The sequence below is a fragment of the Hydractinia symbiolongicarpus genome, chromosome 3 (genome assembly GCF_029227915.1).
Source record: "Hydractinia symbiolongicarpus strain clone_291-10 chromosome 3, HSymV2.1, whole genome shotgun sequence".
NCBI lineage: Eukaryota > Metazoa > Cnidaria > Hydrozoa > Anthoathecata > Hydractiniidae > Hydractinia > Hydractinia symbiolongicarpus.
In genome coordinates this window covers 30,184,447-30,205,297 of record NC_079877.1, presented here as the reverse complement: position 1 = coordinate 30,205,297, position 20,851 = coordinate 30,184,447, and the positions used below count along the sequence as shown (strand labels likewise).

The 20,851-nt window shown below is 40.2% G+C and overlaps 25 non-coding genes across 25 annotated transcripts; all 25 read right to left on the bottom strand.

Moving 5' to 3' along the window:
- Positions 1-53: 53 nt before the first annotated feature.
- Trnal-aag (transfer RNA leucine (anticodon AAG)) lies at positions 54-135 on the bottom strand. Its single transcript has one exon. It is a non-coding gene; the product is annotated as a tRNA-Leu (tRNA).
- A 384-nt stretch (positions 136-519) lies between these two features.
- On the bottom strand, positions 520-601 carry Trnal-uag (transfer RNA leucine (anticodon UAG)). The gene has a single exon. It is a non-coding gene; the product is annotated as a tRNA-Leu (tRNA).
- Positions 602-1,123: 522 nt separating this feature from the next.
- On the bottom strand, positions 1,124-1,205 carry Trnal-aag (transfer RNA leucine (anticodon AAG)). Its single transcript has one exon. It is a non-coding gene; the product is annotated as a tRNA-Leu (tRNA).
- A 385-nt stretch (positions 1,206-1,590) lies between these two features.
- Positions 1,591-1,672, bottom strand: Trnal-uag (transfer RNA leucine (anticodon UAG)). The gene has a single exon. It is a non-coding gene; the product is annotated as a tRNA-Leu (tRNA).
- A 510-nt stretch (positions 1,673-2,182) lies between these two features.
- Positions 2,183-2,264, bottom strand: Trnal-uag (transfer RNA leucine (anticodon UAG)). The gene has a single exon. It is a non-coding gene; the product is annotated as a tRNA-Leu (tRNA).
- A 1,571-nt stretch (positions 2,265-3,835) lies between these two features.
- Trnal-aag (transfer RNA leucine (anticodon AAG)) lies at positions 3,836-3,917 on the bottom strand. The gene has a single exon. It is a non-coding gene; the product is annotated as a tRNA-Leu (tRNA).
- Positions 3,918-4,893: 976 nt separating this feature from the next.
- On the bottom strand, positions 4,894-4,975 carry Trnal-uag (transfer RNA leucine (anticodon UAG)). Its single transcript has one exon. It is a non-coding gene; the product is annotated as a tRNA-Leu (tRNA).
- A 1,571-nt stretch (positions 4,976-6,546) lies between these two features.
- Positions 6,547-6,628, bottom strand: Trnal-aag (transfer RNA leucine (anticodon AAG)). The gene has a single exon. It is a non-coding gene; the product is annotated as a tRNA-Leu (tRNA).
- A 977-nt stretch (positions 6,629-7,605) lies between these two features.
- On the bottom strand, positions 7,606-7,687 carry Trnal-aag (transfer RNA leucine (anticodon AAG)). Its single transcript has one exon. It is a non-coding gene; the product is annotated as a tRNA-Leu (tRNA).
- Positions 7,688-8,665: 978 nt separating this feature from the next.
- Trnal-aag (transfer RNA leucine (anticodon AAG)) lies at positions 8,666-8,747 on the bottom strand. The gene has a single exon. It is a non-coding gene; the product is annotated as a tRNA-Leu (tRNA).
- A 1,568-nt stretch (positions 8,748-10,315) lies between these two features.
- On the bottom strand, positions 10,316-10,397 carry Trnal-aag (transfer RNA leucine (anticodon AAG)). The gene has a single exon. It is a non-coding gene; the product is annotated as a tRNA-Leu (tRNA).
- Positions 10,398-11,373: 976 nt separating this feature from the next.
- Positions 11,374-11,455, bottom strand: Trnal-uag (transfer RNA leucine (anticodon UAG)). The gene has a single exon. It is a non-coding gene; the product is annotated as a tRNA-Leu (tRNA).
- Positions 11,456-11,966: 511 nt separating this feature from the next.
- Positions 11,967-12,048, bottom strand: Trnal-aag (transfer RNA leucine (anticodon AAG)). The gene has a single exon. It is a non-coding gene; the product is annotated as a tRNA-Leu (tRNA).
- A 2,014-nt stretch (positions 12,049-14,062) lies between these two features.
- Trnal-aag (transfer RNA leucine (anticodon AAG)) lies at positions 14,063-14,144 on the bottom strand. The gene has a single exon. It is a non-coding gene; the product is annotated as a tRNA-Leu (tRNA).
- A 976-nt stretch (positions 14,145-15,120) lies between these two features.
- Positions 15,121-15,202, bottom strand: Trnal-aag (transfer RNA leucine (anticodon AAG)). The gene has a single exon. It is a non-coding gene; the product is annotated as a tRNA-Leu (tRNA).
- A 385-nt stretch (positions 15,203-15,587) lies between these two features.
- On the bottom strand, positions 15,588-15,669 carry Trnal-uag (transfer RNA leucine (anticodon UAG)). Its single transcript has one exon. It is a non-coding gene; the product is annotated as a tRNA-Leu (tRNA).
- A 511-nt stretch (positions 15,670-16,180) lies between these two features.
- On the bottom strand, positions 16,181-16,261 carry Trnal-aag (transfer RNA leucine (anticodon AAG)). The gene has a single exon. It is a non-coding gene; the product is annotated as a tRNA-Leu (tRNA).
- Positions 16,262-16,646: 385 nt separating this feature from the next.
- Trnal-uag (transfer RNA leucine (anticodon UAG)) lies at positions 16,647-16,728 on the bottom strand. The gene has a single exon. It is a non-coding gene; the product is annotated as a tRNA-Leu (tRNA).
- Positions 16,729-17,239: 511 nt separating this feature from the next.
- Positions 17,240-17,321, bottom strand: Trnal-aag (transfer RNA leucine (anticodon AAG)). Its single transcript has one exon. It is a non-coding gene; the product is annotated as a tRNA-Leu (tRNA).
- A 385-nt stretch (positions 17,322-17,706) lies between these two features.
- Trnal-uag (transfer RNA leucine (anticodon UAG)) lies at positions 17,707-17,788 on the bottom strand. Its single transcript has one exon. It is a non-coding gene; the product is annotated as a tRNA-Leu (tRNA).
- A 511-nt stretch (positions 17,789-18,299) lies between these two features.
- On the bottom strand, positions 18,300-18,380 carry Trnal-aag (transfer RNA leucine (anticodon AAG)). The gene has a single exon. It is a non-coding gene; the product is annotated as a tRNA-Leu (tRNA).
- A 385-nt stretch (positions 18,381-18,765) lies between these two features.
- Positions 18,766-18,847, bottom strand: Trnal-uag (transfer RNA leucine (anticodon UAG)). The gene has a single exon. It is a non-coding gene; the product is annotated as a tRNA-Leu (tRNA).
- Positions 18,848-19,358: 511 nt separating this feature from the next.
- Positions 19,359-19,440, bottom strand: Trnal-aag (transfer RNA leucine (anticodon AAG)). The gene has a single exon. It is a non-coding gene; the product is annotated as a tRNA-Leu (tRNA).
- Positions 19,441-19,824: 384 nt separating this feature from the next.
- On the bottom strand, positions 19,825-19,906 carry Trnal-uag (transfer RNA leucine (anticodon UAG)). Its single transcript has one exon. It is a non-coding gene; the product is annotated as a tRNA-Leu (tRNA).
- A 511-nt stretch (positions 19,907-20,417) lies between these two features.
- Trnal-aag (transfer RNA leucine (anticodon AAG)) lies at positions 20,418-20,498 on the bottom strand. The gene has a single exon. It is a non-coding gene; the product is annotated as a tRNA-Leu (tRNA).
- Positions 20,499-20,851: the final 353 nt, after the last annotated feature.

The following is a 20,851-nucleotide window of genomic DNA, read 5'->3' as shown; positions in this document are numbered from 1 at the left end:
AAGCGCAATCAATATCCTCTGTCCGAGGACATTTCCGAACATTCGATATAAGATGACAAGAGCGAGATTCGAACTCGCGCCACCGAAGTGACTGGTGCCTTAAACCAGCGCCTTAGACCGCTCGGCCATCCTGCCGGTTTTTCAAATACATAATGTGGACGAGCGTGCAGAAAAAATATTATTTACGCGTATTTAAGCACTAGATGACATGTAAAAATGACCGAAATGTATGAAAAATTCAAATAAGTAAGTGGCGCAAAATAATACATTGATACCCAACCAGCTCTGCACATTCCATTGCAAGTGTATTCGTCCCGTGACTTTTCATCAATTTAGAGAATTTTGCCTGATTGTGGGCGGAATTACCTGCAAAGTCAAGCAGTTTTAGTGATCCCGTCCTGCATGGAAGCGAAACTTATGAAACATCCTTTTTAAACGTTCGAGCATTTTTGTAGGCAAAATAGTTAAGCGGAAATAAAAACGTTTGTCCGACGTACTTTTCAGACATGTATTATTAGTTGACAGGAGCGAGATTCGAACTCGCGCCACCGAAGAGACTGGTGCCTAAAACCAGCGCCTTAGACCGCTCGGCCATCCTGCCTACTTTTTAAGATATAAAATCCCCGTCCCAAAGAAAAACAAAAAAAGTTCAAGTAAACCAAAAATGGCTTATTCTGACATTAGCAGGAAGGATTTTGCTCTAACCAATTAACCTAAGATCCGAAGTCCCAAGTCTGCCCCTTGACAAGTAAACTTTGACAAGTTCACATTGCGTGGGTACAATAATGAAACGCCGAAAATTATACTCTTGTGGGTTAAATGTTCAAAATTATGCAATTATCAAGAAAAATGTTGAACATGACTGTAAGAACGTTTTATTCGGACTATCGCTCTTAACAAGCTGTAAATCGAAATCTCCTGTCGTTTTAAGGATTTAGATCTCTGTTTCGAAAAACAAACGAAATGTTTCGCAAAATCAAGTGGTACAAGTGACATTTTTCCCCAATGCGACAAAGACTTGTTAATTATACTTTTTCTAAAATTTGCGTCTGTCTGGGGACAAAGTTTTTAAGCGTAATCAATAATCTCTGTCCGAGGACCTTTCCGGTCATGCAATATAAGATGACAGGAGCGAGATTCGAACTCGCGCCACCGAAGTGACTGGTGCCTTAAACCAGCGCCTTAGACCGCTCGGCTATCCTGCCCGGTTTTTCAAATACATAATGTCGACGAGCGTGCAGAGAAAATAGTATTTACGCGTATTTAAGCACTAGATGACACGTAAAAATGACCGAAAAGTATGAAAAATTCAAATAAGTAAGTGACGCAAAATAATACGTTGATACCCAACCAGCTCTGCACATTCCATTGCAAGTGTATTCGTCCCGTGACTTTTCATAAATTTACGGAGTTTTTCCTGATTGTGGGCGGAATTACCTGCACCGTCAAGCAATTTTAGCGATCCCGTCCTGCATGCAAGCGAAACTTGTGAAACATCCTTTTTAAACGTTCGCGCATTTTTCTAGGCGAAATAGTTAAGCGGGAATAAAAACGTTTGTGCGACGTATTTTTCAGACATGAAGGATTAGTTGACAGGAGCGAGATTCAAACTCGCGCCACCGAAGTGACTGGTGCCTAAAACCAGAGCCTTAGACCGCTCGGCCATCCTGCCTTCTTTTTAAGATATAAAATCCCCGTCCCAAAAAAGTTCAAGTAAACCAAAAATGGCTTATTCTGACATTAGCAGGAAGTTTTTTGCTCTAACCAATTAACCTAAGATCCGAAGTCCTAAGTCTGTCCGTTGACAAGTAAACTTTGACAAGTTCACATTGCGTGGGTACAATAATGAAACGCCGAAAATTATACTCTTGTGGGTTAAATGTTAAAAATTATGCAATTATCAAGAAAAATGTTGAACATGAGTGTAAGACCGTTTCATTCGGACTATCGCTCTTAACAAGCTGTAAATCCAAATCTCCTGTCGTTTAAACGCTTTAGATCTCTGTTTCAAAAAATAAAGGAAATGTTCCGCAAAATCAAGTGGTACAAGTGCCATTTTTCCCCAATGCGACGAAGACTTGTTAATTATACTTTTTTAAAATTTGCATCTTTCTGGGGAAGAAGTTTTTAAGCGCAATCAATATCCTCTCTCCGAGGACATTTCCGGACATGCGATATAAGATGACAGGAGCGAGATTCGAACTCGCGCCACCGAAGTGACTGGTGCCTAAAACCAGCGCCATAGACCGCTCGGCCATCCTGCCTTCTTTTTAAGATGTAAAATTCCCGTCCCAAAAAAGTTCAAGTAAACCAAAAATGGCTTATTCTGACATTAGCAGGAAGGTTTTTGCTCTAACCAATTAACCTAAGATCCGAAGTCCTAAGTCTGTCCCTTGACAAGTAAACTTTGACAAGTTCACATTGCGTGGGTACAATAATGAAACGCCGAAAATTATACTCTTGTGGGTTAAATGTTAAAAATTATGCAATTATCAAGAAAAATGTTGAACATGACTGTAAGAACATTTCGTTCGGACTATCGCTCTTAACAAGCTGTAAATCCAAATATCCTGTCGTTTCAACGCTTTAGATCTCTGTTTCGAAAAATAAACGAAATTTTCCGCAAAATCAAGTGGTACAAGTGACATTTTTCCCCAATGCGACAAAGACTTGTTAATTATACTTTTTCTACAATTTGCGTCTGTCTGGGGACGAAGTTTTTAAGCGTAATCAATATTCTCTGTCCGAGGACATTTCCGGTCATGTGATATAAGATGACAGGAGCGAGATACGAACTCGCGCAACCGAAGTGACTGGTGCCTTGAACCAGCGCCTTAGACCGCTCAGCCATCCTGCCCGGTTTTTCAAATACATAATGTCGACGAGCGTGCAGAGAAAATAGTATTTACGCGTATTTAAGCACTAGATGACATGTAAAAATGACAGAAATGTATGAAAAATTGAAATAAGTAAGCGACGCAAAATAATACGTTGATACACAACCAGCTCCGCACATTCCATTGCAAGTGTATTCGTCCCGTGACTTTTCATCAATTTAGAGAGTTTTGCCTGATTGTGGTCGGAATTACCTGCACAGTCAAGCAGTTTTAGCGATCCCGTCCTGCATGCAAGCGAAACCTGTGATACATCCTTTTTAAACGTTCGCGCATTTTTCCAGGCAAAATAGTTAAGCGGAAAAAAAAACGTTTGTCCAACGTACCTTTTCAGACATGTATGATAAGTTGACAGGAGCGAGATTCGAACTCGCGCAACTGAAGTGACTGGTGCCTAAAACCAGAGCCTTAGACCGCTCGGCCATCATGCCTATTTTTTAAGATATAAAATCCCCGTCGCAAAAAATTTCAAGTAAACCAAAAATGGCTTATTCTGACATTAGCAAAAAGGTTTTTGCTCTAACCAATTAACCTAAGATCCGAAGTCCTAAGTCTGTCCCTTGACAAGTAAACTTTGACAAGTTCACATTGCGTGGGTACAATAATGAAACGCCGAAAATTATACTCTTGTGGGTTAAATGTTAAAAATTATGCAATTATCAAGAAAAATGTTGAACATGACTGTAAGACCGTTTCATTCGGACTATCGCTCTTAACAAGCCGTAAATCCAAATCTCCTCTCGTTTAAACGCTTTAGATCTCTGTTTCGAAAAATAAACGAAATGTTCCGCAAAATGAAGTGGTACAAGTGCCATTTTTCCCCAATGCGACGAAGACTTGTTAATTATACTTTTTTTAAATTTGCGTCTTTCTGGGGACAAAGTTTTTAAGCGCAATCAATATCCTCTGTCCGAGGACATTTCCGGACATGCGAAATAAGATGACAGGAGCGAGATTCGAACTCGCGCCACCGAAGTGACTGGTGCCTTAAACCAGCGCCTTAGACCGCTCGGCCATTCTGCCCGGTTTTTCAAATACATAATGTGGACGAGCGTGCAGAAAAAATAGTATTTACGCGTATTTAAGCACTAGATGACATGTAAAAATGACCGAAATGTATGAAAAATTCAAATAAGTAAGTGACGCAAATTAATACGTTGATACCCAACCAGCTCCGCACATTCCATTGCAAGTGTATTCGTCCCGTGAATTTTCATCAATTTAGAGAGTTTTGCCTGATTGTGGGAGGAATTACCTGCACAGTCAAGCAGTTTTAGCGATCCCGTCCTGCATGCAAGCGAAACTTGTGATACATCCTTTTTAAACGTTCGCGCATTTTTCCAGGCAAAATAGTAAAGCGGAAATAAAAACTTTTGTCCGACGCACTTTTCAGACATGTATGATTAGTTGACAGGAGCCAGATTTGAACTAGCGCACCGAAGTGACTGTTGCCTAAAACCAGCGCCTGAGACCGCTCGGCCATCCTGCCTTATTTTTAAGATATAAAATCCCCGTCCCAAAAAAGTTCAATTAAACCAAAAATGGCTTATTCTGACATTAGCAGGAAGGTTTTTGCTCTAACCAACTAACCTAAGATCCCAAGTCCTAAGTCTGTCCCTTGACAAGTAAACTTTGACAAGTTCACATTGCGTGGGTACAATAATGAAACGCCGAAAATTATACTCTTGTGGGTTAAATGTTAAAAATTATGCAATTATCAAGAAAAATGTTGAACATGAGTGTAAGACCGTTTCATTCGGACTATCGCTCTTAACAAGCTGTAAATCCAAATCTCCTGTCGTTTAAACGCTTTAGATCTCTGTTTCGAAAAATAAAGGAAATGTTCCGCAAAATCAAGTGGTACAAGTGCCATTTTTCCCCAATGCGACGAAGACTTGTTAATTATACTTTTTTAAAATTTGCATCTTTCTGGGGACGAAGTTTTTAAGCGCAATCAATATCCTCTCTCCGAGGACATTTCCGGACATGCGATATAAGATGACAGGAGCGAGATTCGAACTCGCGCCACCGAAGTGACTGGTGCCTAAAACCAGCGCCATAGACCGCTCGGCCATCCTGCCTTCTTTTTAAGATATAAAATTCCCGTCCCAAAAAAGTTCAAGTAAACCAAAAATGGCTTATTCTGACATTAGCAGGAAAGTTTTTGCTCTAACCAATTAACCTAAGATCCGAAGTCCTAAGTCTGTCCCTTGACAAGTAAACTTTGACAAGTTCACATTGCGTGGGTACAATAATGAAACGCCGAAAATTATACTCTTGTGGGTTAAATGTTAAAAATTATGCAATTATCAAGAAAAATGTTGAACATGACTGTAAGAACATTTCGTTCGGACTATCGCTCTTAACAAGCTGTAAATCCAAATATCCTGTCGTTTCAACGCTTTAGATCTTTGTTTCGAAAAATAAACGAAATTTTCCGCAAAATCAAGTGGTACAAGTGACATTTTTCCCCAATGCGACAAAGACTTGTTAATTATACTTTTTCTACAATTTGCGTCTGTCTTGGGACGAAGTTTTTAAGCGTAATCAATATTCTCTGTCCGAGGACATTTCCGGTCATGTGATATAAGATGACAGGACCGAGATACGAACTCGCGCCACCGAAGTGACTGGTGCCTTGAACCAGCGCCTTAGACCGCTCGGCCATCCTGCCCGGTTTTTCAAATACATAATGTCGACGAGCGTGCAGAGAAAATAGTATTTACGCGTATTTAAGCACTAGATGACATGTAAAAATGACAGAAATGTATGAAAAATTGAAATAAGTAAGCGACGCAAAATAATACGTTGATACACAACCAGCTCCGCACATTCCATTGCAAGTGTATTCGTCCCGTGACTTTTCATCAATTTAGAGAGTTTTGCCTGATTGTGGTCGGAATTACCTGCACAGTCAAGCAGTTTTAGCGATCCCGTCCTGCATGCAAGCGAAACCTGTGATACATCCTTTTTAAACGTTCGCGCATTTTTCCAGGCAAAATAGTTAAGCGGAAAAAAAAACGTTTGTCCAACGTACCTTTTCAGACATGTATGATAAGTTGACAGGAGCGAGATTCGAACTCGCGCAACTGAAGTGACTGGTGCCTAAAACCAGAGCCTTAGACCGCTCGGCCATCATGCCTATTTTTTAAGATATAAAATCCCCGTCGCAAAAAATTTCAAGTAAACCAAAAATGGCTTATTCTGACATTAGCAAAAAGGTTTTTGCTCTAACCAATTAACCTAAGATCCGAAGTCCTAAGTCTGTCCCTTGACAAGTAAACTTTGACAAGTTCACATTGCGTGGGTACAATAATGAAACGCCGAAAATTATACTCTTGTGGGTTAAATGTTAAAAATTATGCAATTATCAAGAAAAATGTTGAACATGACTGTAAGACCGTTTCATTCGGACTATCGCTCTTAACAAGCCGTAAATCCAAATCTCCTCTCGTTTAAACGCTTTAGATCTCTGTTTCGAAAAATAAACGAAATGTTCCGCAAAATGAAGTGGTACAAGTGCCATTTTTCCCCAATGCGACGAAGACTTTTTAATTATACTTTTTTTAAATTTGCGTCTTTCTGGGGACAAAGTTTTTAAGCGCAATCAATATCCTCTGTCCGAGGACATTTCCGGACATGCGAAATAAGATGACAGGAGCGAGATTCGAACTCGCGCCACCGAAGTTACTGGTGCCTTAAACCAGCGCCTTAGACCGCTCGGCCATTCTGCCCGGTTTTTCAAATACATAATGTGGACGAGCGTGCAGAAAAAATAGTATTTACGCGTATTTAAGCACTAGATGACATGTAAAAATGACCGAAATGTATGAAAAATTCAAATAAGTAAGTGACGCAAATTAATACGTTGATACCCAACCAGCTCCGCACATTCCATTGCAAGTGTATTCGTCCCGTGAATTTTCATCAATTTAGAGAGTTTTGCCTGATTGTGGGAGGAATTACCTGCACAGTCAAGCAGTTTTAGCGATCCCGTCCTGCATGCAAGCGAAACTTGTGATACATCCTTTTTAAACGTTCGCGCATTTTTCCAGGCAAAATAGTAAAGCGGAAATAAAAACTTTTGTCCGACGCACTTTTCAGACATGTATGATTAGTTGACAGGAGCCAGATTTGAACTCGCGCACCGAAGTGACTGTTGCCTAAAACCAGCGCCTTAGACCGCTCGGCCATCCTGCCTTATTTTTAAGATATAAAATCCCCGTCCCAAAAAAGTTCAATTAAACCAAAAATGGCTTATTCTGACATTAGCAGGAAGGTTTTTGCTCTAACCAACTAACCTAAGATCCCAAGTCCTAAGTCTGTCCCTTGACAAGTAAGCTTTGACAAGTTCACATTGCGTGGGTACAATAATGAAACGCCGAAAATTATACTCTTGTGGGTTAAATGTTAAAAATTAAGCATTTATCAAGAAAAATGTTGAACATGACTGTAAGAACGTTTCATTCGTACTATCGCTCTTAACAAGCTGTAAATCCAAATCTCATGTCGTTTAAAAGCTTTAGATCTCTGTTTCGAAAAATAAACGAAATTTTCCGCAAGATCAAGTGGTGCAAGTGACACTTTTCCCCAATGCGACAAAGACTTGTTAATTATACTTTTTCTACAATTTGCGTCTGTCTGGGGACGAAGTTTTTAAGCGTAATCAATATTCTCTGTCCGAGGACATTTCCGGTCATGTGATATAAGATGACAGGAGCGAGATACGAACTCGCGCCACCGAAGTGACTGGTGCCTTGAACCAGCGCCTTAGACCGCTCGGCCATCCTGCCCGGTTTTTCAAATACATAATGTCGACGAGCCTGCAGAGAAAATAGTATTTACGCGTATTTAAGCTCTAGATGACATGTAAAAATGACAGAAATGTATGAAAAATTGAAATAAGTAAGCGACGCAAAATAATACGTTGATACACAACCAGCTCCGCACATTCCATTGCAAGTGTATTCGTCCCGTGACTTTTCATCAATTTAGAGAGTTTTGCCTGATTGTGGTCGGAATTACCTGCACAGTCAAGCAGTTTTAGCGATCCCGTCCTGCATGCAAGCGAAACCTGTGATACATGCTTTTTAAACGTTCGCGCATTTTTCCAGGCAAAATAGTTAAGCGGAAAAAAAAACGTTTGTCCAACGTACCTTTTCAGACATGTATGATAAGTTGACAGGAGCGAGATTCGAACTCGCGCAACTGAAGTGACTGGTGCCTAAAACCAGAGCCTTAGACCGCTCGGCCATCATGCCTATTTTTTAAGATATAAAATCCCCGTCGCAAAAAATTTCAAGTAAACCAAAAATGGCTTATTCTGACATTAGCAAAAAGGTTTTTGCTCTAACCAATTAACCTAAGATCCGAAGTCCTAAGTCTGTCCCTTGACAAGTAAACTTTGACAAGTTCACATTGCGTGGGTACAATAATGAAACGCCGAAAATTATACTCTTGTGGGTTAAATGTTAAAAATTATGCAATTATCAAGAAAAATGTTGAACATGACTGTAAGACCGTTTCATTCGGACTATCGCTCTTAACAAGCCGTAAATCCAAATCTCCTCTCGTTTAAACGCTTTAGATCTCTGTTTCGAAAAATAAACGAAATGTTCCGCAAAATGAAGTGGTACAAGTGCCATTTTTCCCCAATGCGACGAAGACTTGTTAATTATACTTTTTTTAAATTTGCGTCTTTCTGGGGACAAAGTTTTTAAGCGCAATCAATATCCTCTGTCCGAGGACATTTCCGGACATGCGAAATAAGATGACAGGAGCGAGATTCGAACTCGCGCCACCGAAGTGACTGGTGCCTTAAACCAGCGCCTTAGACCGCTCGGCCATTCTGCCCGGTTTTTCAAATACATAATGTGGACGAGCGTGCAGAAAAAATAGTATTTACGCGTATTTAAGCACTAGATGACATGTAAAAATGACCGAAATGTATGAAAAATTCAAATAAGTAAGTGACGCAAATTAATACGTTGATACCCAACCAGCTCCGCACATTCCATTGCAAGTGTATTCGTCCCGTGAATTTTCATCAATTTAGAGAGTTTTGCCTGATTGTGGGAGGAATTACCTGCACAGTCAAGCAGTTTTAGCGATCTCGTCCTGCATGCAAGCGAAACTTGTGATACATCCTTTTTAAACGTTCGCGCATTTTTCCAGGCAAAATAGTAAAGCGGAAATAAAAACTTTTGTCCGACGCACTTTTCAGACATGTATGATTAGTTGACAGGAGCCAGATTTGAACTCGCGCACCGAAGTGACTGTTGCCTAAAACCAGCGCCTTAGACCGCTCGGCCATCCTGCCTTATTTTTAAGATATAAAATCCCCGTCCCAAAAAAGTTCAATTAAACCAAAAATGGCTTATTCTGACATTAGCAGGAAGGTTTTTGCTCTAACCAACTAACCTAAGATCCCAAGTCCTAAGTCTGTCCCTTGACAAGTAAACTTTGACAAGTTCACATTGCGAGGGTACAATAATGAAACGCCGAAAATTATACTCTTGTGGGTTAAATGTTAAAAATTATGCAATTATCAAGAAAAATGTTGAACATGAGTGTAAGACCGTTTCATTCGGACTATCGCTCTTAACAAGCTGTAAATCCAAATCTCCTGTCGTTTAAACGCTTTAGATCTCTGTTTCGAAAAATAAAGGAAATGTTCCGCAAAATCAAGTGGTACAAGTGCCATTTTTCCCCAATGCGACGAAGACTTGTTAATTATACTTTTTTAAAATTTGCATCTTTCTGGGGACGAAGTTTTTAAGCGCAATCAATATCCTCTCTCCGAGGACATTTCCGGACATGCGATATAAGATGACAGGAGCGAGATTCGAACTCGCGCCACCGAAGTGACTGGTGCCTAAAACCAGCGCCATAGACCGCTCGGCCCTCCTGCCTTCTTTTTAAGATATAAAATTCCCGTCCCAAAAAAGTTCAAGTAAACCAAAAATGGCTTATTCTGACATTAGCAGGAAGGTTTTTGCTCTAACCAATTAACCTAAGATCCGAAGTCCTAAGTCTGTCCCTTGACAAGTAAACTTTGACAAGTTCACATTGCGTGGGTACAATAATGAAACGCCGAAAATTATACTCTTGTGGGTTAAATGTTAAAAATTATGCAATTATCAAGAAAAATGTTGAACATGACTGTAAGACCGTTTCATTCGGACTATCGCTCTTAACAAGCCGTAAATCCAAATCTCCTCTCGTTTAAACGCTTTAGATCTCTGTTTCGAAAAATAAACGAAATGTTCCGCAAAATGAAGTGGTACAAGTGCCATTTTTCCCCAATGCGACGAAGACTTGTTAATTATACTTTTTTTAAATTTGCGTCTTTCTGGGGACAAAGTTTTTAAGCGCAATCAATATCCTCTGTCCGAGGACATTTCCGGACATGCGAAATAAGATGACAGGAGCGAGATTCGAACTCGCGCCACCGAAGTGACTGGTGCCTTAAACCAGCGCCTTAGACCGCTCGGCCATTCTGCCCGGTTTTTCAAATACATAATGTGGACGAGCGTGCAGAAAAAATAGTATTTACGCGTATTTAAGCACTAGATGACATGTAAAAATGACCGAAATGTATGAAAAATTCAAATAAGTAAGTGACGCAAATTAATACGTTGATACCCAACCAGCTCCGCACATTCCATTGCAAGTGTATTCGTCCCGTGAATTTTCATCAATTTAGAGAGTTTTGCCTGATTGTGGGAGGAATTACCTGCACAGTCAAGCAGTTTTAGCGATCCCGTCCTGCATGCAAGCGAAACTTGTGATACATCCTTTTTAAACGTTCGCGCATTTTGCCAGGCAAAATAGTAAAGCGGAAATAAAAACTTTTGTCCGACGCACTTTTCAGACATGTATGATTAGTTGACAGGAGCCAGATTTGAACTCGCGCACCGAAGTGACTGTTGCCTAAAACCAGCGCCTTAGACCGCTCGGCCATCCTGCCTTATTTTTAAGATATAAAATCCCCGTCCCAAAAAAGTTCAATTAAACCAAAAATGGCTTATTCTGACATTAGCAGGAAGGTTTTTGCTCTAACCAACTAACCTAAGATCCCAAGTCCTAAGTCTGTCCCTTGACAAGTAAACTTTGACAAGTTCACATTGCGAGGGTACAATAATGAAACGCCGAAAATTATACTCTTGTGGGTTAAATGTTAAAAATTATGCAATTATCAAGAAAAATGTTGAACATGAGTGTAAGACCGTTTCATTCGGACTATCGCTCTTAACAAGCTGTAAATCCAAATCTCCTGTCGTTTAAACGCTTTAGATCTCTGTTTCGAAAAATAAAGGAAATGTTCCGCAAAATCAAGTGGTACAAGTGCCATTTTTCCCCAATGCGACGAAGACTTGTTAATTATACTTTTTTAAAATTTGCATCTTTCTGGGGACGAAGTTTTTAAGCGCAATCAATATCCTCTCTCCGAGGACATTTCCGGACATGCGATATAAGATGACAGGAGCGAGATTCGAACTCGCGCCACCGAAGTGACTGGTGCCTAAAACCAGCGCCATAGACCGCTCGGCCATCCTGCCTTCTTTTTAAGATATAAAATTCCCGTCCCAAAAAAGTTCAAGTAAACCAAAAATGGCTTATTCTGACATTAGCAGGAAGGTTTTTGCTCTAACCAATTAACCTAAGATCCGAAGTCCTAAGTCTGTCCCTTGACAAGTAAACTTTGACAAGTTCACATTGCGTGGGTACAATAATGAAACGCCAAAAATTATACTCTTGTGGGTTAAATGTTAAAAATTATGCAATTATCAAGAAAAATGTTGAACATGACTGTAAGAACATTTCGTTCGGACTATCGCTCTTTACAAGCTGTAAATCCAAATATCCTGTCGTTTCAACGCTTTAGATCTCTGTTTCGAAAAATAAACGAAATTTTCCGCAAAATCAAGTGGTACAAGTGACATTTTTCCCCAATGCGACAAAGACTTGTTAATTATACTTTTTCTACAATTTGCGTCTGTCTGGGGACGAAGTTTTTAAGCGTAATCAATATTCTCTGTCCGAGGACATTTCCGGTCATGTGATATAAGATGACAGGAGCGAGATACGAACTCGCGCCACCGAAGTGACTGGTGCCTTGAACCAGCGCCTTAGACCGCTCGGCCATCCTGCCCGGTTTTTCAAATACATAATGTCGACGAGCGTGCAGAGAAAATAGTATTTACGCGTATTTAAGCACTAGATGACATGTAAAAATGACAGAAATGTATGAAAAATTGAAATAAGTAAGCGACGCAAAATAATACGTTGATACACAACCAGCTCCGCACATTCCATTGCAAGTGTATTCGTCCCGTGACTTTTCATCAATTTAGAGAGTTTTGCCTGATTGTGGTCGGAATTACCTGCACAGTCAAGCAGTTTTAGCGATCCCGTCCTGCATGCAAGCGAAACCTGTGATACATCCTTTTTAAACGTTCGCGCATTTTTCCAGGCAAAATAGTTAAGCGGAAAAAAAAACGTTTGTCCAACGTACCTTTTCAGACATGTATGATAAGTTGACAGGAGCGAGATTCGAACTCGCGCAACTGAAGTGACTGGTGCCTAAAACCAGAGCCTTAGACCGCTCGGCCATCATGCCTATTTTTTAAGATATAAAATCCCCGTCGCAAAAAACTTCAAGTAAACCAAAAATGGCTTATTCTGACATTAGCAAAAAGGTTTTTGCTCTAACCAATTAACCTAAGATCCGAAGTCCTAAGTCTGTCCCTTGACAAGTAAACTTTGACAAGTTCACATTGCGTGGGTACAATAATGAAACGCCGAAAATTATACTCTTGTGGGTTAAATGTTAAAAATTATGCAATTATCAAGAAAAATGTTGAACATGACTGTAAGACCGTTTCATTCGGACTATCGCTCTTAACAAGCCGTAAATCCAAATCTCCTCTCGTTTAAACGCTTTAGATCTCTGTTTCGAAAAATAAACGAAATGTTCCGCAAAATGAAGTGGTACAAGTGCCATTTTTCCCCAATGCGACGAAGACTTGTTAATTATACTTTTTTTAAATTTGCGTCTTTCTGGGGACAAAGTTTTTAAGCGCAATCAATATCCTCTGTCCGAGGACATTTCCGGACATGCGAAATAAGATGACAGGGGCGAGATTCGAACTCGCGCCACCGAAGTGACTGGTGCTTTAAACCAGCGCCTTAGACCGCTCGGCCATTCTGCCCGGTTTTTCAAATACATAATGTGGACGAGCGCGTATTTAAGCACTAGATGACATGTAAAAATGACCGAAATGTATGAAAAATTCAAATAAGTAAGTGACGCAAATTAATACGTTGATACCCAACCAGCTCCGCACATTCCATTGCAAGTGTATTCGTCCCGTGAATTTTCATCAATTTAGAGAGTTTTGCCTGATTGTGGGAGGAATTACCTGCACAGTCAAGCAGTTTTAGCGATCCCGTCCTGCATGCAAGCGAAACTTGTGATACATCCTTTTTAAACGTTCGCGCATTTTTCCAGGCAAAATAGTAAAGCGGAAATAAAAACTTTTGTCCGACGCACTTTTCAGACATGTATGATTAGTTGACAGGAGCCAGATTTGAACTCGCGCACCGAAGTGACTGTTGCCTAAAACCAGCGCCTTAGACCGCTCGGCCATCCTGCCTTATTTTTAAGATATAAAATCCCCGTCCCAAAAAAGTTCAATTAAACCAAAAATGGCTTATTCTGACATTAGCAGGAAGGTTTTTGCTCTAACCAACTAACCTAAGATCCCAAGTCCTAACTCTGTCCCTTGACAAGTAAGCTTTGACAAGTTCACATTGCGTGGGTACAATAATGAAACGCCGAAAATTATACTCTTGTGGGTTAAATGTTAAAAATTAAGCATTTATCAAGAAAAATGTTGAACATGACTGTAAGAACGTTTCATTCGTACTATCGCTCTTAACAAGCTGTAAATCCAAATCTCATGTCGTTTAAAAGCTTTAGATCTCTGTTTCGAAAAATAAAGGAAATGTTCCGCAAGATCAAGTGGTACAAGTGACACTTTTCCCCAATGCGACAAAGACTTGTTGATTATACTTTTTTTAAATTTGCGTCTTTCTGGGGACGAAGTTTTTAAGCGTAATCAATATTCTCTGTCCGAGGACATTTCCGGTCATGCGATAAAAGATGACAGGAATGAGATTCGAACTCGCGCCACCGAAGTGACTGGTGCCTTAAACCAGCGCCTTAGACCGCTCGGCCATCCTGCCCGGTTTTTCAAATACATAATGTCGACGAGCGTGCAGAGAAAATAGTATTTACGCGTATTTAAGCACTAGATGACATGTAAAAATGACAGAAATGTATGAAAAATTCAAATAAGTAAGTGACGCAAACTAATACGTTGATACCCAACCAGCTCTGCACATTCCATTGCAAGTGTATTCGTCCCGTGATTTTCATCATTTTAGAGAGTTTTGCCTGATTGTGGGCGGAAATACCTGCGCAGTCAAGCAGTTTAAGCGATCCAGTCCTGCATGCAAGCGAAACTTGTGATACATCCTTTTTAAACGTTCGCGCAATTTTCTAGGCAAAATAGTTAAGAGGAAATAAAAACGTTTGTCCGACGTACTTTTCAGACATGCATGATTAGTTGACAGGAGCGAGATTCGAACTCGCGCAACTGAAGTGACTGGTGCCTAAAACCAGAGCCTTAGACCGCTCGGCCATCATGCCTATTTTTTAAGATATAAAATCCCCGTCGCAAAAAATTTCAAGTAAACCAAAAATGGCTTATTCTGACATTAGCAAAAAGGTTTTTGCTCTAACCAATTAACCTAAGATCCGAAGTCCTAAGTCTGTCCCTTGACAAGTAAACTTTGACAAGTTCACCTTGCGTGGGTACAATAATGAAACGCCGAAAATTATACTCTTGTGGGTTAAATGTTAAAAATTATGCAATTATCAAGAAAAATGTTGAACATGACTGTAAGACCGTTTCATTCGGACTATCGCTCTTAACAAGCCGTAAATCCAAATCTCCTCTCGTTTAAACGCTTTAGAACTCTGTTTCGAAAAATAAAGGAAATGTTCCGCAAAATCAAGTGGTACAAATGCCATTTTTCCCCAATGCGACGAAGACTTGTTAATTATACTTTTTTTAAATTTGCGTCTTTCTGGGGACGAAGTTTTTAAGCGCAATCAATATCCTCTGTCCGAGGACATTTCCGGGCATGCGATATAAGATGACAGGAGCGAGATTCGAACTCGCGCCACTGAAGTGACTGGTGCCTTAAACCAGCGCCTTAGACCGCTCGGCCATCCTGCCCGGTTTTTCAAATACATAATGTGGACGAGCGTGCAGAAAAAATAGTATTTACGCGTATTTAAGCACTAGATGACATGTAAAAATGACCGAAATGTATGAAAAATTCAAATAAGTAAGTGACGCAAATTAATACGTTGATACCCAACCAGCTCCGCACATTCCATTGCAAGTGTATTCGTCCCGTGACTTTTCATCAATTTAGAGAGTTTTGCCTGATTGTGGGAGGAATTACCTGCACAGTCAAGCAGTTTTAGCGATCCCGTCCTGCATGCAAGCGAAACTTGTGATACATCCTTTTTAAACGTTCGCGCATTTTTCCAGGCAAAATAGTAAAGCGGAAATAAAAACTTTTGTCCGACGTACTTTTCAGACATGTATGATTAGTTGACAGGAGCGAGATTTGAACTCGCGCCACCGAAGTGGCTGGTGCCTAAAACCAGCGCCTTAGACCGCTCGGCCATCCTGCCTTTTTTTTAAGATATAAAGTCCCCGTCCCAAAAAAGTTCAAGTAAACCAAAAATGGCTTATTCTGACATTAGCAAAAAGGTTTTTGCTCTAACCAATTAACCTAAGATCCGAAGTCCTAAGTCTGTCCCTTGACAAGTAAACTTTGACAAGTTCACATTGGGTGGGTACAATAATGAAACGCCAAAAATTATACTCTTGTGGGTTAAATGTTAAAAATTATGCAACTATCAAGAAATATGTTGAACATGACTGTAAGAACGTTTCATTCGGACAATCGCTCTTAACAAGCTGTAAATCTAAATCTCCTGTCGTTTAAACGCTTTAGATCTCTGTTTCGAAGAATAAACGAAATGTTCCGCAAAATCAAGTGGTACAAGTGACATTTTTCCCCAATGCGACAAAGACTTGTTAATTATACTTTTTCTAAAATATGCGTCTGTCTGGGGACGAAGTTTTTAAGCGTAATCAATATTCTCTGTCCGAGGACATTTCCGGTCATGCGATATAAGATGACAGGAGCGAGATTCGAACTCGCGCCACCGAAGTGGCTGGTGCCTTAAACCAGCGCTTAGACCGCTCGGCCATCCTGCCCGGTTTTTCAAATACATAATGTCGACGAGCGTGCAGAGAAAATATTATTTACGCGTATTTAAGCACTAGATGACATGTAAAAATGACCGAAATGTATGAAAAATTCAAATAAGTAAGTGACGCAAAATAATACGTTGATACCCAACCAGCTCTGCACATTCCAATGCAAGTGCATTCGTCCCGTGACTTTTCATCAATTAAGAGAGTTTTGCCTGATTGTGGGCGGAATTACCTGCACAGTCAACCAGTTTTAGCGATCCCGTCCTGCATGCAAGCGAAACTTGTGATACATCCTTTTTAAACGTTCGCGCATTTTTCTAGGCAAAATAGTTAAGCGGAAATAAAAATGTTTGCCTGACGTACTTTTCAGACATGTAGGACTAGTTGACAGGAGCGAGATTTGAACTCGCGCCACCAAAGTGACTGGTGCCTAAAACCAGCGCCTTAGACCGCTCGGCCATCCTGCCTTTTTTTTAAGATATAAAGTCCCCGTCCCAAAAAAGTTCAAGTAAACCAAAAATGGCTTATGCTGACATTAGCAGGAAGGTTTTTGCTCTAACCAATTAACCTAAGATCCGAAGTCCTAAGTCTGTCCGTTGACAAGTAAACTTTGACAGGTTCACATTGCGTGGGTACAATAATGAAACGCCAAAAATTATACTCTTGTGGGTTAAATGTTAAAAATTATGCAACTATCAAGAAATATGTTGAACATGACTGTAAGAACGTCTCATTCGGACAATCGCTCTTAACAAGCTGTAAATCTAAATCTCCTGTCGTTTAAACGCTTTAGATCTCTGTTTCGAAAAATAAACGAAATGTTCCGCAATATCAAGTGGTACAAGTGACATTTTTCCCCAATGCGACAAAGACTTGTTAATTATACTTTTTCTAAAATATGCGTCTGTCTGGGGACGAAGTTTTTAAGCGTAATCAATGTTCTCTGTCCGAGGACATTTCCGGTCATGCGATATAAGATGACAGGAGCGAGATTCAAACTCGCGCCACCGAAGTGACTGGTGCCTTAAACCAGCGCCTTAGACCGCTCGGCCATCCTGCCCGGTTTTTCAAATACATAATGTCGACGAGCGTGCAGAGAAAATAGTATTTACGCGTATTTAAGCACTAGATGACATGTAAAAATGACCGAAATGTATGAAAAATTCAAATAAGTAAGTGACGCAAAATAATACGTTGATACCCAACCAGCACTGCACATTCCATTGCAAGTGTATTCGTCCCGTGACTTTTCATCAATTTAGAGAGTTTTGCCTGATTGTTGGCGGAATTACCTGCACAGTCAAGCAGTTTTAGCGATCCCGTCCTGCATGCAAGCAAAACTTGTGATACATCCTTTTTAAACGTTCGCGCATTTTTCCAGGCAAAAGAGTTAAGCGGAAATAAAAATGTTTGCCTGACGTACTTTTCAGACATGTATGACTAGTTGACAGGAGCGAGATTTGAACTCGCGCCACCAAAGTGACTGGTGCCTAAAACCAGCGCCTTAGACCGCTCGGCCCTCCTGCCTACTTTTTAAGATATAAAGTCCCCGTCCCAAAAAAGTTCAAGTAACCCAAAAATGGCTTATGCTGACATTAGCAGGAAGGTTTTTGCTCTAACCAATTAACCTAAGATCCAAAGTCCTAAGTCTGTCCGTTGACAAGTAAACTTTGACAAGTTCACATTGGGTGGGTACAATAATGAAACGCCAAAAATTATACTCTTGTGAGTTAAATGTTAAAAATTATGCAACTATCAAGAAATATGTTGAACATGACTGTAAGAACGTTTCATTCGGACAATCGCTCTTAACAAGCTGTAAATCTAAATCTCCTGTCGTTTAAACGCTTTAGATCTCTGTTTCGAAAAATAAACGAAATGTTCCGCAAAATCAAGTGGTACAAGTGACATTTTTCCCCAATGCGACAAAGACTTGTTAATTATACTTTTTCTAAAATATGCGTCTGTCTGGGGACGAAGTTTTTAAGCGTAATCAATATTCTCTGTCCGAGGACATTTCCGGTCATGCGATATAAGATGACAGGAGCGAGATTCGAACTCGCGCCACCGAAGTGGCTGGTGCCTTAAACCAGCGCTTAGACCGCTCGGCCATCCTGCCCGGTTTTTCAAATACATAATGTCGACGAGCGTGCAGAGAAAATATTATTTACGCGTATTTAAGCACTAGATGACATGTAAACATGACCGAAATGTATGAAAAATTCAAATAAGTAAGTGACGCAAAATAATACGTTGATACCCAACCAGCTCTGCACATTCCAATGCAAGTGCATTCGTCCCGTGACTTTTCATCAATTAAGAGAGTTTTGCCTGATTGTGGGCGGAATTACCTGCACAGTCAACCAGTTTTAGCGATCCCGTCCTGCATGCAAGCGAAACTTGTGATACATCCTTTTTAAACGTTCGCGCATTTTTCTAGGCAAAATAGTTAAGCGGAAATAAAAATGTTTGCCTGACGTACTTTTCAGACATGTATGACTAGTTGACAGGAGCGAGATTTGAACTCGCGCCACCAAAGTGACTGGTGCCTAAAACCAGCGCCTTAGACCGCTCGGCCATCCTGCCTTCTTTTTAAGATATAAAGTCCCCGTCCCAAAAAAGTTCAAGTAAACCAAAAATGGCTTATGCTGACATTAGCAGGAAGGTTTTTGCTCTAACCAATTAAACTAAGATCCGAAGTCCTAAGTCTGTCCGTTGACAAGTAAACTTTGACAAGTTCACATTGCGTGGGTACAATAATGAAACGCCAAAAATTATACTCTTGTGGGTTAAATGTTAAAAATTATGCAACTATCAAGAAATATGTTGAACATGACTGTAAGAACGTCTCATTCGGACAATCGCTCTTAACAAGCTGTAAATCTAAATCTCCTGTCGTTTAAACGCTTTAGATCTCTGTTTCGAAAAATAAACGAAATGTTCCGCAATATCAAGTGGTACAAGTGACATTTTTCCCCAATGCGACAAAGACTTGTTAATTATACTTTTTCTAAAATATGCGTCTGTCTGGGGACGAAGTTTTTAAGCGTAATTAATGTTCTCTGTCCGAGGACATTTCCGGTCATGCGATATAAGATGACAGGAGCGAGATTCAAACTCGCGCCACCGAAGTGACTGGTGCCTTAAACCAGTGCCTTAGACCGCTCGGCCATCCTACCCGTTTTTCTAATACATATTGTCGACGAGCGTGCAGAGAAAATAGTATTTACGCGTATTTAAGCACTAGATGACATGTAAAAATGACAGAAATGTATGAAAAATTCAAATAAGTAAGTGACGCAAAATAATACGTTGATACCCAACCAGCACTGCACATTCCATTGCAAGTGTATTCGTCCCGTGACTTTTCATCAATTTAGAGAGTTTTGCCTGATTGTTGGCGGAATTACCTGCACAGTCAAGCAGTTTTAGCGATCCCGTCCTGCATGCAAGCAAAACTTGTGATACATCCTTTTTAAACGTTCGCGCATTTTTCCAGGCAAAAGAGTTAAGCGGAAATAAAAATGTTTGCCTGACGTACTTTTCAGACATGTATGACTAGTTGACAGGAGCGAGATTTGAACTCGCGCCACCAAAGTGACTGGTGCCTAAAACCAGCGCCTTAGACCGCTCGGCCCTCCTGCCTACTTTTTAAGATATAAAGTCCCCGTCCCAAAAAAGTTCAAGTAACCCAAAAATGGCTTATGCTGACATTAGCAGGAAGGTTTTTGCTCTAACCAATTAACCTAAGATCCAAAGTCCTAAGTCTGTCCGTTGACAAGTAAACTTTGACAAGTTCACATTGGGTGGGTACAATAATGAAACGCCAAAAATTATACTCTTGTGAGTTAAATGTTAAAAATTATGCAACTATCAAGAAATATGTTGAACATGACTGTAAGAACGTTTCATTCGGACAATCGCTCTTAACAAGCTGTAAATCTAAATCTCCTGTCGTTTAAACGCTTTAGATCTCTGTTTCGAAAAATAAACGAAATGTTCCGCAAAATCAAGTGGTACAAGTGACATTTTTCCCCAATGCGACAAAGACTTGTTAATTATACTTTTTCTAAAATATGCGTCTGTCTGGGGACGAAGTTTTTAAGCGTAATCAATATTCTCTGTCCGAGGACATTTCCGGTCATGCGATATAAGATGACAGGAGCGAGATTCGAACTCGCGCCACCGAAGTGGCTGGTGCCTTAAACCAGCGCTTAGACCGCTCGGCCATCCTGCCCGGTTTTTCAAATACATAATGTCGACGAGCGTGCAGAGAAAATATTATTTACGCGTATTTAAGCACTAGATGACATGTAAACATGACCGAAATGTATGAAAAATTCAAATAAGTAAGTGACGCAAAATAATACGTTGATACCCAACCAGCTCTGCACATTCCAATGCAAGTGCATTCGTCCCGTGACTTTTCATCAATTAAGAGAGTTTTGCCTGATTGTGGGCGGAATTACCTGCACAGTCAACCAGTTTTAGCGATCCCGTCCTGCATGCAAGCGAAACTTGTGATACATCCTTTTTAAACGTTCGCGCATTTTTCTAGGCAAAATAGTTAAGCGGAAATAAAAATGTTTG